The following is a 16,573-nucleotide window of genomic DNA, read 5'->3' as shown; positions in this document are numbered from 1 at the left end:
TAGCTGTGTGACCCTAGGTAGTCACTTTGCTCTCAGCCCATCTGTCAAGTGAAGGCCTTGAGCATGTGATTATGCAGGAAGGAAACCAGTCAGTGCCAGTCTCTGAGGTTATATGTCCTGGCATTTTCACAAGCTCCCTTGGATTGCACTGGGCACAACAAACTGAGACATGTATTGCTCTTGTAAAATTTGAAGACAGTAAAAACATCAAAAATTCCCATAAACATACAGGCTTTGGGGTAGAGAGAAGTGAGAGACCAGTGGAGGGATGCTTGTTGCCTGCTTGGCTGGGCAAAGGGAAAACCAATTTCTCTGCATCCCAGAAACTCTCCATTGCAACAACCGCCTTGACGAGGGCTAACGTTGATCCAGGGTTAGGAGCCAGGCTGCCTGGGGTCTAATCCTGGTTCTGCTGTGTACTAGCTGTGTGACCCTGAGCAAGTGGCTTAACCTCTCTGTGCATCAGAGCTTCAGGGGTGCTGTTCTTGTCATGGTCTATGTGATTGGTGCCCCCTGATTGGGCAGTGCATGGCTGTCTCTGGTGGCCCTGAGGTTCTTGTCTGGAAAACAAGGATTAAATGAGTTAACACATGGAACATGCATGAAGTGGTGGGTGCCCGGCACAAAGTAATGGCTCCCTAAGCGTCCACCAAGAGGGGTGTTATTATCTCTGCTCTGTGCCACGTGCTTCACCTGCATCTAGCACTACTGTACTATAATCACCCCATTTTATAGAAGAGAAAACTGAGGCTCAGAAGAGAAGATAGTCTCAGAGAGGGTCAGTAACTCTCTCAGAGTCATCCAGCTAGTAAGTGGCATATAACAACAACAAAAAAAGCAAGAATGTAACCAGATTGGAAACATCCAATACTGACTCAGCACCCCTGTCTCACGCTGGGCCCACTGCTTTAAGCGCATTATCTTAGAGTGGCTCCAACACCCTTGCCCTGCTCCCGCACACCACTACCCCTGCCTTAAGAGGGTGTATTTCCCACTGCCCCTAACCTCCACTTAGGATGTGAGAAGGGCTCAGCTCCAGGCAGGCCTGCCAGAGCCGAGTCTAGTTCTCAGGGTTCACAGTGGGGTGCCCTGGCCCTGTGACCTGAGCCTCACCCCTTCTCCCCCTTTAATCCTCAGATTTCAAAGCACTTTACACTCACACTCGAATAAGAGAAGACACCTTCCTATATTTATAACTAACGGCCTCTTGTGAGGCCGCAGGGCATCAGGGCTGCAAACACTACTAATTCTAGGATATACTCACAGGATGTGGCCAGCACGGCCTGGGTAGTCAGGACGGACCCAGACTACCTGATCCAAAGTAGCCCCCTCTTCTCTCTCTCTCCTGTACCTGCTCTATTCCTGTGTAGCACTGATCAGCTATTTTAAGTCGTGTATTTATTTATTGACTTAAAATAATAGCAGCAGCTACTTTTATAGAGCAGCCACTACGTGCTGGTCCTGCACTTTGCTTGTACAGTCATCTCTCGGTAGCCACAGGGGCTTGGTTCCAGGACCCCCACGGATACTGAAATCTACAGATGCTCAAGCCCCTTATGTAAAATGGCAGAGTATTTGCATATAAGCCACTTTAAATCATCTCTAGGTTACTTAAAATACCTAATACAATGTAAATGTTATGTTAACAGTTGCTGGCACATGACAAAGTCAAGTTTTGCTTTTTGGAACTTTCTGGAATTGCTTTTTTCTAGATATTTTCTATCATCAGTTGGTTGAATCTGCAGGTGTGGAACCCGCCGTACAGAGGGAAGACTGTATCAACCTCCTGGGGTACAGAGAGGTTAAGTAACTTCTTCAAGGTCACATAGCTAGTGAGGAAGCTATATTTACCTGCTTATTTGTTTATTTATTTGTCTGAGTGTTTTGTGTTTGTCTTCCCCACTCATCCATCCATCCATCCATCCATCCATCCATCCATCCATCCAACCATCCAGTCATCTATCCATTCCTTTATTTAACACATTTATTTAACAAAAACTATATGCCTGGCTGGGCTTTACGCCCTGGGGACACAGAAGTGATCTTGTTCACTATTGCATCCCCAGTACCTCGTACAATGTCTGGCACGTAGTAGGCACACAAAATATACTTGTGGATTGAATTAACAGGATCCTGTGCTCAGCCTGTGTGACAGCACAAGTCTTTGTGTAAACATAGGTGTCTCTTTCTGTGCCCCAGGGAGAAGGAAAACCACATTGTTGGCTCTCTCTGGTTCTCATGCTTTTTCACTTCTCCACACCTTTGCTAGAGCTATTTCCCCTCGTGGCCTTTCCTTTCCCATCATATAGATCAGGGGTGGGTACACTATGGCCTAGGGGCCAAATCTGGCCCATCATCTGTTTTTGTAAGTAGTTTTATGGGAACACAGTCGCATCTATCTGTTTAAGTATTATCTATGACTGCTTTTGATCTACAACAGCAGAAGTGAGTAGTTGTGGCAGAGACCTGTGGAGTCTAAATATTTATTATCTGGCTCTTTACAGAAAAGGTTTGTTGGCCTCAATCTAGCTGACTTTTCCATATCTTGTAAGAATGAGTTGAAATGCCTCCTCCTCCAGGAAGCATTCCGTGATCTCCCAGTCTGGTTTAAGGACCTCTACTGTGTTCCAGTAGTCTCATCTTCCCTCTAAAACAGGGTTTCTTAATCTTCTCCCACTTCAGGAGACTTTTTAGATACTTTTTCCTAATTTCCAGCTCCCCTCCCCCCATGAAATTTTAATACACAGATAAACTGTATATCTGTTTTTTCACTGCAGCTTTCTGGAGGGCCACAAACCATGGTAATCTCTAAGGTTCTTTTGCCCCTGCTGAGAATGCATGCGAACATAACTCTTATTGCCATGCATTCATTCAGCTGAACAGAGTGTATTGAGCACTTACTATGTACCAAGCCCTGCTCTAGGCACAGAGGACACATGGTAAAGGTAGCAGACACAGTCCCTGCATGTACTCATCTATTCATGGGAATGGTCCCTCACCAGACCTGAGCAACTGGGAGGCAGGGAGCCAGCTAATTCAACTTTACATAAGAAAAATTTCCTGGAGCCCAGCTCTAGTAGGCATTTAATGAGTTCAACAACTTGTTAACATGAGTAGTTATGGAAATGTAGTCACCGAAGGGATGGGGTAATTGGGAAAAATAAAATCGCACTGCAATAGAGACAGGGATTATTGGATTAATGATGGTGTTTTGGAGATTTTCAGTGTGCCCACTGCTGGGCACTCAGTCACTCAACAAACATCTATTCACTGGGTAATCTGGACCAGCAGGCCATGGTGGGGACCATCCTTCCAGAGTCTCTGTGATATAGATGTCACAGACTGCCGGTCCCAACTACGGATGTGTATTTTGATCCTCACAGTGTTAGAAAATAACACAAACAAAGAAATTGAATTGATTGCCAACCTTTAGAAATTGGGAAATTTCATATAAAAATCTGAACTTCTGTCTTCTCTGGAACAAAAGGGAACAATCGGGTAGCCTTGGCCGGTATTCCTCCTTGGCAGGAGTCAGATGGAGATAAGCAGCAGCTGTGACTTTAGATGAGCCTTACACGCATCAGTTTGCCCCAGTCTCCACCCCTCCCTGCTGTCTGCTTGACCCTGAGACAAGAGTCAGTTGCTGTTCAGCACCATGTGGTTGCCTTACACCTCACCCCCTTCACTCCTGCCAGGCTCCCCAAGGCTTCTGAGTTTTTGATCCTCAGACTGTGACAACAGGAGGGTCATAGCGATCACAGTTAGAGACCGAGGGGTGTGTCTGTGGCAGTGACAGCCGTTGGCCCTCAGATCCAGCCCCCTACCCTTCCCTCCTCTGCTCGGCATCACAGGAACTGCACTTCCCCTCTTCCCTGCCCTCTGGCTTCCTCCAGGGGCTGGCCTGTGGGAGGCAGCGTTGGAGGGTATAGGAGGGGAGGGGAGAGAGAAGCAAGGGTATTTCTCCCCCTCTCTAGGCCTCGGGCATTAGACATGCTCCTCTCGGCTGCAGCTCCCACCTGGCGGACCATCCCTGGTTCTAGCCCTCACTGGCCGGCTGGCTTCTGTGCTTCAGTGACACCACCCCATCTTCTGTCCCTCCAGCCCCAGGGACAGCTTCCTACTCTGTTGTGCCTCTGCCTCCTGTGGCTTCTCAGCTTCTCCACCACATGTAACCAGTCCCCATGTTAAACTCCCTCTTTGGAAGACCTGGGTATACCTGGAAGCAAGGGACTCCTCCTCTCTGGGGGACAAAAGGACATTGGGCCCAGTGGCCTCATAGTCTGCTGGTCATTGCCAGTTGCTGAGCACTTTAGGGATGGGACAGCATCTTTGACCTCATGGTCCCAGCTGGTGGACCCTACTGGAGGCCCTGGTGAAGCAGGAGGAAAAGGCCCTTCCAGAGTTGCTGGTGATGGACACTGACAGTGAGACAGAGCCATGGAGTGGGATCAATCCTGCTGTGGCCACTCAGAAGAGGGGAGGCTTGAGCGTCCAACTGGAGCCTTCTTCTGACTCCTAGGAGGGCAAGATGTGGGCCCCAAACAGGGATGCTGGGAGGTAAAACCTGGCACCTTCCCAGCACTCAGTACAGAGCCCATTTGGTGACTGGGCCTGGCTTTGGCTTTTGCCAAACTGGAGGGGGGGAGAGTGGGAAGAATGTACATGGGCATATCCACTGTCACATAAGGGTGCAGCCCTGTTTCATTCTTTCTTGAACTCAGGGAATTGCAGCCCTGTGCTCATCATGATCATATTGGTGGAGGATAACTGATTATCAAAAACAAGAAGGAACTATACTGAATGTCCTATTCACCTGCTTTTGATGGGCAATTCTGAGAATTCTTCATTGGTTGTGTGTGTGTGTGTGTGTGTGTGTGTGTGTTACATGTGTTTCTACACAGCATCCAGCTAGGATATTTAAAAAAATGAACATCTACAGTGTGACGTAACATGAGACTCCATAGGGCAACTCAATCTTTGGCAATAAACGTCTTCCCACGCAGACATAGAGAATGGACTTGAGGACACGGGGTGGGGGAAGGGTGAGCTGGGACGGAGTGAGAGAGTGGCATGGACTTATATATACTAACAAATGTAAAGTAGATAGCTACTGGGAAGCAGCCGCATAGCACAGGGAGATCAACTCGGTGCTTTGTGTCCACCTCGAGGGGTGGGATAGGGAGGGTGGGAGGGACACGCAAGAGGGAGGAGATATGGGTATACGTGTATATGTATAGCTGATTCACTTTGTTATAAAGCAGAAACTAACACACCATTGTAAAAGAACTATACTCCAATAAAGATGTTAAAAAAATTTTGCTTTAAAAGAAAAAAAATAAATGTCTTCCCAGCTCTTTGGTTATTGTCTGTCCTCCCTATCAGATTGGCACCTCCAGGAGGACAGAAACATGCCTGCTTTGCTCCCCATGTACTCATAAGCCTAACACACAGTAGGTGCAAAAGTATTAAGAAATCTTGGTATGCCATACGTAACGATTAACTCAAAGATGGATTAAAGATTTGAAACTAAGACCTGAAACCATAAAACTCCTAGGAGAAAAAATAGGCAGTAATCTCCTTGACATTGGTCTTGGCCATAATGTTTTCGATTTGTCACTAAAAGCAAAGGCAACAAAAGCAAAAATAAACAAATGGGACTACACCAAACTACAAAACTTCCGCACAGCAAAGGAAACCATCAACAAAATGAAAAGACAGCCTACTGAATGGGAGAAGATATTTGCAAATGATGTATCTGACAAGGGGTTAATATCCCCAATATACAAAGAACTCATATAACTCAACATCAAAAGAGCAAACAATCCAATTAAAAAATGGGCAGAGGATCTGAATAGACAATTTTCCAAAGAAGACGTACAGATGGCCAGCAGACACAGGAAAAGATATTCAACATCACTAATTATCAGGAAAGGCAAATGAAAATCATGAGATATCACCTCACATCTGTCAGAATGGCTATCATCAAAAAGAAAACATACAGCAAGTATTGGTGAGGATGTGAAGAAAAGGGAAAGCCAGTGCACTGCTGGTGGCACAGCCATTATGGAAAACAGTATGAAGGTTCCTCAAAACATTAAAAATAGAACTACCATATGATCTAGCAATTCCACTTCTGGGTATTTTTCTGAAGAAAATGAAAACACTCATTTCAAAAGATATATGCCCCCCTCAATGTTTATTGCAGCATTATTTAGAACAGCCAAGATATGGAAGCAACCTATGTGTCCATCAAGAGATGGATGGATAAAGAAGATGCAACACACACACACACACACACACACACACAGACACACACACACACACACAAGATGGAATATTACCCAGCCATAAAAAATGAAATCTTGCCATTTGTGACAACATGGATGGACCTAGGAGGTATTATGCTAAGTGAAATAAGTCAGAGAATGAAAAATACCACTTGATTTCACTTATCTCTGAAATCTGAAAAACAAGACAAATGAACAAACATAACAAAACAGAGAGTCATAGATACAGAGAACAAACTGGTGGTTGCAAGAGGGAGGGGTGGGGGAATGAGTGAAATAAATGAGGGAGATTGAGGTACAAATTTCCAGTTACAAAATAACTAAGTTACAGGGATGTAATGTACAACATAGGGAATATAGTCAAAAATATAGTAATCACTTGCTATGGTGATAAACGGTAACTAGACTTACGGTGATCATTTGGTAATGTATAAAAATATTAAATCACTATGTTGTACACCTGAAACTAATATATATGTCAATTATACTTCAATAAAAATATTTAAAAATAATAAACAAACCTAAAAAACACTAATGCAAAAAGATATATGCACCTCCATGTTCACTGCAATCTTATTTACAATAGCCAAGATATGGAAACAATGTAAGTGTCCACAGACAGATGAATGGATAAAGAAGATGTAGAATGTGGTATATATATACTCAGGCAAAAAAGGAATGAAGTCTTGCCATTTGTGACAACATGGATGGAAATTGAGGGCATTATGCTAAGCGAAATAAGTCAGAGAAAGACAAATACCCTATGATCTCACTTATAGGTGGAATCTAAAACAAAAACAACTTAGCTCATAGATGCAGAGAACAGATTGGTGGTTGCCAGAGGTCTGGGGGGATGGGGGCAAAACAGGTGAAGGGGGTCAAAAGGTACAAATTTCCAGTTATAAAAGATAAGTCATAGGGATGTAATGTATAGCATGGCAACTATAATTAATAATACTGTATTGCATATTTGAAAGTTGCTGAGACAGTAGATCTTAAAAGTTCTCATCATAAGGAAAAAATGTGTGTAAGTAGGGTGACAGATGTTAACTAGACTTATCGTGGTTATCATTTCACAATATACACAAATATCAAATCGTTACATTCTATACCTGAAACTAATATAATGTTATACATCAATTATACCTCAATTAAAACAAACAAAAAAAAAGAAGTCTTGAGTTGTAGTTGGTTTGTTCTCCTGCACAACTCTGGTGTGACCTCTGGGTTTCACCTCTGGGCATTTGCATGTAATTTTCCTCTGCCTAGGTAGCCCTTCCACCACTTTGTCCCAGTTAATATCCCATCCCCATTCTCATCTCAGCTTCAATGTCACCTTCTCAGGGAAGTCTTCCCTGATTTTCCAGACAAGATTCAGTACCCCCGTCAACGTCCTTACATCATTCATTTGTTCATTGTTTCTTTCCTTCACTTAAACCTTCAACCACTTATCCAACAAACACCCATAGCACGCCTACCCTGCTCTAGGATTTGTTCCAGGCGCTATGGACACAGCCCCTGCTTTCATGGAGCTCACGTTTGGGGATCATTCAATAAACAAGTAAACAGATAAGGTAACTTCAGATCAATATGTGTTACGAAGTAAACAGGGTGATGTGGTAAGAGCGTGACTGGCGGGGGCCTCCCTGAGGAAGCGATGTTGTTTCTTTTTTTTCGGTACGCGGGACTCTCACTGTTGTGGCCTCTCCCGTTGTGGAGCACAGGTTCCGGACGCGCAGGCTCAGCGGCCATGGCTCACGGGCCCAGCCGCTCCGCGGCATGTGGGATCTTCCCAGACCAGAGCACGAACCCGTGTCCCCTGCATCAGCAGGCGGACTCTCAACCACTGCACCACCAGGGAAGCCGAGGAAGCGATGTTTGAATCAAGATTTGAATCAAGAAGAAGGAGCCGGCCATGGGAAGATCTGGGAAAAGCATACCAGGGAAAGGGAGCAACAAGTGCAAAGGCCCTGAGGCAGGAATACCCGGCACAACTGAGAAACAGCCAGGAGGTCATTGTAGCTGGAGCACAGTGGGGAGCTGTGAGCTCAGAGAGGTAGGGTAGTGGCAGGTCGTGCAGAGCCTTGAGGCTACAATAAGGACTCTGGATTTTGACCTGGGAGCAGAGGGCAGCCGTCAGAGGGTTTTAACAAGGTTTTGTATTTCTTCACAGTCTAAGCCCACATCACCTTTTGCAATTCTGCTTTTGCATGACTTTGGGAGTGGTGTCTGGATTTTGACTGTGAGTTCCCTGAGGGGGCAGCCATGTCCCTTCTGATCCCCAAATATCTGTCTCTCTGACTCATAGTACGTGTAGGCCTCAGGCTGGGTGCCACCAGAAGCAGACAGTGAGACAAGAATTCAAGTCATTTGTTTGGAAGGTGATCCCAGGAAGTAAGAAAGTGGGGACATGAAACAGGGAAGGAAAGGCAGCCAGTACAGGGTATATTTTTGAGCAGGTTATAGCTGTGGGCAGTTGGGGCTCACTTCTGCTGGGGAACACTGGGACCAGTGTAGAACATGCCTCCAAAGTATTCCCACCCAGGAGTGAGGAAGTGGGTTTTTATCCACCACCTCCCACGTCACTGGTTGAGGGCTGTTGCCAGGGGATAAACTCTTGGGCACGTCCAGCCTGCCCTGCATGGCCTTAATAGGCTCTGGTGGCCAGAGAGAGCCCTCAGCAAAGAGATGCAGGCACTGGTGACTGGAAGCCATTGAACAGTGAGCAGGGGGGTGCAGTCTGTATTTAAGTAAACTAATGACAGCTGACCAATAGAATAGCTGCGAAAGAAATGCCCCTGAACACGACAGCGGGGGCGCCACTTCCTCTTGAATTTTCAGTGAATCCCCAGAGTTCCTCAGGGGGTTAGCTTTTGCTCCAGTCTCTTGGTTTTTGTGTGGCCAGGATGGAAGGTTCTGGAAGCCTGCCCTGCCATCCCAGGAGGCTGGGGCTCACCACATCCTGGGAAACTGGAGAGGAGAAATTTGGATTTTTCTCTAGGAAGCAGTTTCCTCGGCAGTCCACAAGACTTTATCAGCGTTCAGCCCTCTCTTATTGGACAGGCAGCCCTGATGGTGTGGGCCTGGCATTCCAGGAGCAAAAAACCCTGCCCTTCCTTACCCCACCTGGTAAAACTGGGCTGCATGGGGATGGCACCGTACCCTCCGGCCACCACCCGGAAACTGGCTTGGCTGGCAACAGGGCGGGTGGGGAGGAAGGTAGAGCTGTTTGAACATGTCCCTTGCTGCCGCGGAAGGGGTGGGAGATGGCAGGGGTGTGCTGCAGAAACGTGATGAGGTTATAGTTTCCTCTTGAGGCAAATCCTCTCAGTCTATGAATGGGTCTGTGCCGACAGAGAAGGTGAGTGATACAAAGATGTGGTGGAGCAGAGAGATGCCTTTCAGACGAGGAAATCAAAGAATCCTGCCCATTTCCTGGAACCCGGAGGCCTCCCACCTGCCCTGGGCACTGGGTAAGTAGTGGGCATCATTCCATGAGACCAAGTCTCCTCAACCACGGCACTGTTGACCTTTGGGGATGGATACTTCATTCTCTATAACGGGGGTCTGTCCTGTGCGTTGCAGGATGTTTAGAAGCATCCCTGGCCTCCACTCACCATGTGCCAGGCGCAGTTCCCCATTCCCAGTCATGACCATCAAAAGTGTCTCCAGACATTACTAAATGTCCTCTAGGGTACAAAATCGCCCCTGGTTGAAAATCAGTGCGTTAGACCCACCAGTACTTACACGAGGGCTTCTTTTGTTCCAAGCCCTGTATTCAGTGATTTACATGTCTCAGTCAGTGCATTGAGTCTTCACAACACACTTATCAGGCTGGGGCAGATGTGGCAGCTCCATATTGTCATGCCAAGGCTGCTAACTTGTTCTCACCTCCTTGCAGTGTTGCCCTGGTCTCATGGTACAACATGGCTCAACCCCACATCCACATTACAGCCAGTGGGAAATGGAGAGGGGAAACCTGGAAGTTGTCCAGATAGCTTAACACCACATCCCATTGGTCACAACTTGGTCACATGGCCACATCTAACTGCAAGGAAGGCTGGGAAATGTAGTCTTTATAGGGACAGCCCCATGCTCAACTACGAGTCCATTACTATGAAAGTAGGGGAGGATACTGAGGGACAACTAGCAGCCTCAACTATGTCCCATTTCATAAACGGGGAAACTAAGGCACAGAGTGGTTAAGTACTCTTCCAAGGTCACACAGAGAATAAAAAAATAAAGTAAGAAAATGGATATAAAGTGTAGGTGCTTAAAGCCAGCCTTCTTCCTTCCCATATATCCTTTGAGTATCATCCATTGCAATTGGTCAGTTCCAAGGGTCTCCTTTAGAGGAGGATACTGAAAGTTCTCCTGCATACCCAGGACTGATGAGTTTCCTTCGGTCCCTGAAATCCACACCCTTTAGGTCATCCAGGTGCAACCCTAAAATAACCCAAAGGTTTTTAGGATCCTTTTATCTAGTGGAGCAAAGGACCCATGGACCCTGCTTTCCTACATGTGCAGGTGGGAGATATGTTGAGGCAAGTTCTCAGCCGAAAAGATTTCCCTAAACTGCAAGGAAACTGAGGCCCAGAGAGGAGAAGGGACTTTTTCAAGGCCACACAGCTGCCTCCTGGCAGAGCCAGGACTAGGACCCCAGATGAGGAACCCTGGCAAAACACTGTCTTCCAGCTTCCAAAACCTGGGAGGCGTCCTCCACCTTCTCATTGCCTGTTCTCTGTCCTGTGCATTTGTTCCCTTTCCCGTTTTAACCCCTTTACTGCTGTGTTAGTGAGATTTCTGGGAGAAGCTGAGGTTTACACTCGAGACCATCGTTGTCTACCCAACAGCCAGACTCTCTTGTCTTCAAAAGCAGAACCCTGATTTTGTGAAGGAGTAGGAGGTGATAAGCCCAGCCCCAGGGGAAGGATTAAGATTGGGCTAAATCAGTCATATCATCCCATGCCTCTTGGCTACAACTCACTTTCCCAGCCTCCTTTGCAGTGTGGAACAGACATATGACCCGTTCTGGCCAATTCAATGTGAGGGGAATCCCTCCAAGGAGACAGTGGGAAAGATTTTCTTCCCAGATTAAAAGAGCTCAAAGAGAAAGGAGATTCCCCCTCTCCCCCCAACACTTTCTCCTCCCTTGAACTCTATTAAGGATGTGATGCTAGGGACTGTGGCCCTATCTTGTGACCATGAGGTTTCAAGACTAATGACAAAAAGTCAACACACAGGATGGCTGAGTGGAAAGGTTAGAGTGGCTGAATACTGGATGACATTGTTGAGATGCTGCCTTGACCCTGAAACGATCTACCTCCAGACTTCTTGTCCTCTGAAATAATTAAATGCCTTTACTGTTTACACCACGATTAGTGGATTATTCTGAAATTTGCTGCTGAAGGCATTCTTAACTAATATAATTAAGTTCAGCCCACCATATTTTGGCCCTGGAATTTATACCCAAATCCCAGATGGTAGGACCATCACTTATTTTTATGAGTGGCTGACACCCCTCTTTGCCTCCGTGGAAGCTGATGGAGAGAAGCCCATTCAATCTGCTTGGGTCCTCGCAGGATGAATGAGGTGTGAAGAAACACACATAATAATTCTTGGGAGACTTTTGAGATGTACTCAAAAGGGTACAACATTTGCTTATAGTTGGGGGCTTGGATTCTTTAATGTATTATCAACTCTTAGAGTTGCACAGCATTTGGGGAATTTTGGACTTAATAAAATGTCTATCAATTAGAAATGCTTGGATGCCTGTAACAGAAGAATCATAATGACTAACAGTTATATGCTGAATATAACTTGCCAGCACTTTAATAAGCACTTCACTTACACTAACTCACTTATTCTTTACAACCCCACGAAGATATACTATCTTCCCTCCATTCTCCAAATAGGGAAACTGAGGCACAGAGCTAGTAAGTGACATAACTGGGATGTGACGCCAGGTAGCTGACTGCAGAGTTCATGCTCTTAGCTGCCTCTCTTTATTTTTTAAAATTTATTTATTTATTTATTTTTGGCTGTGTTGGGTCTTCGTTTCTGTGCGAGGGCTTTCTCTAGTTGCGGCGAGCGGGGGCCACTCTTCATCGCGGTGCGCGGGCCTCTGGCTGTCGCGGCCTCTTTTGTTGCGGAGCACAGGCTCCAGACGCGCAGGCTCAGTAGCTGTGGCGCACGGTCTTAGTTGCTCCGCGGCATGTGGGATCTTCCCAGACCAGGGCTCGAACCCGTGTCCCCTGCATTGGTAGGCGGACTCTCAACCACTGCGCCACCAGGGAAGCCCAGCTGCCTCTCTTTAGAGCCAATTAGCAGTGACTTCAGCCATAAGAACTTCTGTCATTTACTTAAAAGGAAGTTTAGCACGGAGTCCTCTAACCTTACCCTTTGCCAACCTCAGCACGCTGGCTTTTGCCACCTAATTGGCACAGGATGGTGACTGAAGTCAAGCATCCCCCTGTCTCATGTCTGTATCCAAGGCAAGCAGGTAAGGCAGCGGCAGCATTGCCAATCCTCCTTAGCGGGAGAAAGGTCTCACCGGAGCAGTCATCCAGCAAACTTCCTGTTGTGTCTCATTGGTCAGAAGCCAGTCACATGCTCACCTTGGACCAATCACCAGCAGACTGGAATGAATGTGCCACGATTAGCTAGACCAATCACACTTCTCCCCAGGGCATGGTGTGGCTGGCACAAATTGGGGTTCAGTTAGCAAAGAAGAAGGGGGATGGCTGTTGGGTAGGCAGCCAGTGACATGGATCCCAGCTGCTGACATTACTGAGTGTATACAGTGAGTTGGGCTTTGCCTTCAGCTCTTTACATATGTTGATATTATCGAGTCGTCGTACTGTTATTATCCCTGAACAATTTGAAGTCCAGAGAACTTTAATTGACTTGCCCTAAATCACCCAGACAGGAGAGGAGGAAGCTGGATTCAAATGCAAACCCTTAGAGACCTGCTCTCAACCCTTCTAGGCAGGGTTGCCAGATAAAATAAAGGATAACCAGTTAAATTAGAATTTCAGGTAAAGAAAATATTTTAGTATACGTATGTCCCAAATATTGCATGGGTTATACTTATACTAAAAAAAATTTATTGTTGATCTGAAGTGCAAATTTAATTGGGCATCCTATATTTTTATATGCTAAATTTGACAATCCTACTTAGGGTCACTGGGTATGAAACCTAAGCAGTGGTGTGGGAGCTTAGCCACACTTTGTTTGCATAATAAACACTAAGAAAATTCCACAAAGAAATATGCATTCTCCCATTTTTCATGTAACCTGATCCCTCTTGGATTATTATTTGTTTCCTTCTTTTCAAGAGTGATATGGGTACAGAGAAAATGTCCCTGCCTCAGAAAAACAACAGTGTATGTATTGTGATAAACGGTAACTGGCATTCGGCCTCAGGGCCAGGGAGGCAGTAGGGAGAGGTGGGGAGTGTGGGGCACTGGGGACTCCTTTCTAACACTCCCATTCCCATTTGGTTGTCGCCAGGAAGAATGTGGGCCTAGCACAGTCCAATCTTTCAATGTTTTAAGGGAGGGAGAAATCTGAGTTTTTAGGTAAAATCTCTTTATTTGTGAACATTGGCTGAAATTTTATTAAAATGCCACATGGGCCAAAGGAAACATATCTGCAGGCTTGTGGGCAGCCAGGGAAAAACCTCTGCTGTTTAGTTTTGGGAGATGAGGCTGCAACTTCTGCAAGCCGGGGAGCAGAGAGGCTGGGCTGGAGGCAGCCTTGGCAATAGGAGAGTCCCGTGGGGCAAGGGACTGCAGCCAGAACTGGCTTCAAATCTCCTCTCTTCCAGATAACTGCTGTGTGATGGTGGGTAGGTTGCATAGCCTCTCTGTTTTCCAAACCATTCAGAGGCTATAATTGTATCCATCTTGCTGTGTAGCTGGGAGGATTCCACTGATGGAGTTGATGTAGGTAAGGTGCCTGGCACACGGTGAGGGTATGCTAATTCCTTTCCCTGGGAAGGGCTCACACTTAGAAGTTTGATGTATTTCTTTTTCAGGTCCTTCCTCCTTTCCTTCCTTCCTTCCACCTTCCCTCTCTCTCTCACTCCCCCTTCTCTTCCTCCTCCTCCTTCTTCTTTTTCTTTTTTAATTAAATTGTGTGAAGATTTAGGGCCAGGCATCAAGAGAGCCAGGGGCAGGCCCTGGCTCTATTCCAACCTTGAGGTGAGACTGGGGAAAGATTCTCTTCCTCGTAGGGCCTCAGTTTCTCCCTATGTGAGAAGGTAGGTCTGACTGGAGCTGCATATGCTCTTCCAGGGGGGCCAGGGTCATGCAATTCTGTGGAGCCTTCTCAGGGTGGGATGGGGGCAGGGATGGTGGCCTTGGCGGTGATGGGAGGTGGGTGGCTGGAGGAAGCTGAGTCAGAGGGCGCTCTCAGGGCTGGGAGCAAGAGAACATACCAGCACATAGTACCCAGTGACTCGCAAGCCATAGGAAGCCAGCAGCCCCTGTCATCAGGGAGCCTGTAAACACCCTCCAAGGAGAGCTAGGTCCCTGCTTGTCTTGGATCTGACCACGGGCCCATCCCAGCGATTTGGGGTCAAAGCTCTTAACAGATCACCCTGCCAGGAACATGGAAACGCCGAGCCCCTCCTCCCAGCTTTCTGAGATCTGACCTCTGCTCACCTCCCCTCTCACGCTCCTCCCTCTTGCCAGGTCAGAGTCTGGTGAGTTTCTCGAACATGCAGTCCTCTTCCTGAGCCTCCAGGCCTTTACACAAGCTGTTTCCTCCACCTGGACTGTTGTCTCCCTCTTCTCTAGGCCTCCCCAAGATCACGTTTCCTTCTGGTTCAAATGTTAGCTCAAAATCACCTCCCGTGGGAAACCTCTGCTGGTTCCCAGGTGATCTCAGGCCCTCTTGTAGCCCCGTTCATCTTCTCCTATGGCGCTCACAGCCACCTGTGAGCTGTATCGCTCTGCTTGTGTGTTTGATCAGTCTGTCTGTCCTTCTCCGGAGGGTGAGGACCGGGGGGTCATTTCTGCTACTACAGCCCATTCATTGAATGAGTGAATGAGTGAAAGAACAAATGAAGCTCTCCCAAGGGTCTGGTAACTCTCTCAGGCCCAGCGAGCTCAGCGTCCTCTCAAAGGGATGTCACAGCAGGTCAGGTCATTCCTCAGCCTCAACCCTCCCGTATCTCCCCACTGCACTTATGAAAAAATCCCAAACTCCACCCGGGGCTTCCCAGTGTGCCCCAGGATCTAGCCTGGCTGATCTCTGTGACCTCCCTCCCTCCCCGCTGTGCCCGCTGCCCCATCCCAGCTCCAGCCACGCTGGCCTCCTTTCTGTTTCTCCACCAACCAGGTCTGTTCCTGCCTCAGGGCAAGCACGTTCTGTTCCCCGGAATACTCGGCGCCAGGCCGTCTCCTAACTTATGTCCCAGTCATGTCACCTCACAGAGGCCTTCCCCACACACATTCTTCCTCAGGTCACCCTGTTTTGTTCCTTCACAGCACGTATCACTATCTGAAATGATTTCATTTATTTTCAAGTATTTGATCCACTTTTGGCAGAGTTCAAAGCTGTGCAGAATAAAGACAGCTTTTCTCAGCTTCCCTTGCAGCTAGGTGAGGCCAGGCAACCAAGTTCTGGTTGAAACTGGGAGTATGTGTGGCAGTTTCTGGAATCTTTCCTAGAGATTTAACTGTTGCTTGCCCTTTACTCATTATCTTTCCTTCTCCATCCTGCCACCTGGAAGGCAGAGGAGAAGGCTGGTGCTGTGGCCTCTATGTTGGAGCATGAGAAGGAGGGCCACACCCTAGGGATGGCAGAGTGGCGAACAAGCCAGAGCCTGGGACACCGAGGGCTGCGTGGAATCTCCAAACCAGCCCTGAACTGCCTACATCTGGACTTCATCACACGAGAGAAAAATAAACTCCCCTTTTTAATGTTGATTTTTTCGAGTTAAGCTTATTATATTTTATCGTGACTACATTTGTATGTCTTAAGCAGTACAGTCTCATGAAAAATGTCAGCTAGAATATATGCTAGATCTTTTCATTTTAACATGTGCTCTATAGGGCTTTGTCTACTCCATCCAGAATTTTAGTTGGAGTTACTGGAAGAGCCCTGGGCCAGAGAAGGGAGGCCACTTGCCTGAGGTCACACCGCAGGGGAGGGGCAGAGCTGGAATGTGACCCCTGGGCCCCAGGTCCTAACCTCCAACCCTCTTTCTCAGCAGCTCCCAGCTTGAGGTGCTGCTGCACGTCCCCCAGGACAATGCGATGGGCAGAGTGATTTACACC

At 47.1% G+C, this 16,573-nt stretch overlaps 2 long non-coding RNA genes across 2 annotated transcripts in view; one reads left to right on the top strand and one right to left on the bottom strand.

Annotated features, from left to right (window-relative positions):
* LOC137207992 (uncharacterized) overlaps positions 1-16,573 on the bottom strand; it is a 266,590-nt gene that overhangs the window by 17,201 nt on the left and 232,816 nt on the right. The window lies entirely within an intron of this gene.
* On the top strand, positions 9,553-16,202 carry LOC137207993 (uncharacterized). Its single transcript, XR_010935425.1, has 3 exons — positions 9,553-9,760; positions 14,116-14,237; positions 16,027-16,202. It is a non-coding gene; the product is annotated as an uncharacterized lncRNA (long non-coding RNA).

This window comes from Pseudorca crassidens, chromosome 15, assembly GCF_039906515.1.
Source record: "Pseudorca crassidens isolate mPseCra1 chromosome 15, mPseCra1.hap1, whole genome shotgun sequence".
In the NCBI taxonomy this organism is placed as follows: Eukaryota; Metazoa; Chordata; class Mammalia; order Artiodactyla; family Delphinidae; genus Pseudorca; species Pseudorca crassidens.
This window is presented reverse-complemented; position numbering and strand designations above follow the sequence as displayed.